Consider the following 1052-nt stretch of genomic DNA (forward strand, 5'->3'; position numbering starts at 1 on the left):
CCTGCCTCTGCCTCCCAAGTGCTGGGATTAAAGGCATGCGCCACCACGCCCGGCTACTGGCTTTATTTTAAATGTAAAGCCACAGCACTAAGATTTTAAAAATTCAGCCTGGCAGTGGTGACGCATGCCTTTAATCCCAGCACTTGGGAGGCAGAGGCAGGTGGATTTTTGGGTTCCAGGTCAGCCTGGTCTACAGAGTGAGTTCCAGGACAGCCAGGGCTACATGGAGAAACCCTGTCTCGAAAAACCAAAAAAAATAAAAAAAATAAAAATAAAAAATAAAAAAATAAATAAAAAATAAAAATAAAAATAAAAAATTCTATTTCCCATTCCGCTGCCCTCAGTCGCCTCAAGAATTCTCTTTCAGAGGCTTCACCGCACTCAGGCGAAGCTGGAGGCTTATCTTCACCACAGGAAACTAATTTCAAGACAAGCTAATATGAAGTAACTGCTTTTAAAACAGAGTTTGTTAAAGGAGATTTTAAGCATAGATTTAAACATTTATGAAGCTGATTGCTTACATGCATATCCGTGGCTCAGTTCCTGCTGCCAGGAGTCACCTCTTGGGCTGTGCACAGCTAAACAGAAGTGCTGGCATCAAGCTGCCCTTGTAGTCCTAAGCACCTTTTAGCAACAGTGGATGGCTAAGTATGTTACTATGGGGGGCAGGGAACACAGTACATATCACCCTCTGCCAGGGGCAAGGTAGGTGTCTTAGGGTCACATTTCTAGGGCCCCGTCCCCCAGTTTAGGCTCTAGCTCTACTGAGAGGAAGTGATGTTTAAATATCGAAAGTAGAACAGGAAGATGTGGTAGAGGCTGGCCTGCCATGCCCACGTTCAAGCACTATAAAACCAACAAAGAAACACAACCACAAGCAGAAAATGCTTAGAACTAAGGTATGTGGCCATGATGGCGATGCTGTTGCTGCTGCTGCTGCTGCGTGTGTGAGCACATGTGTGTGTGTGTGTGTGTGTGTGTGTGTGTGTGTGTGTGTTGCTTGTTGCTCCTAGCAGGTGAGACAGCTTGTACTACAGAGCAGACAGGACATA

Source organism: Mus pahari, chromosome 14, assembly GCF_900095145.1.
Source record: "Mus pahari chromosome 14, PAHARI_EIJ_v1.1, whole genome shotgun sequence".
NCBI classification, from domain to species: Eukaryota; Metazoa; Chordata; class Mammalia; order Rodentia; family Muridae; genus Mus; species Mus pahari.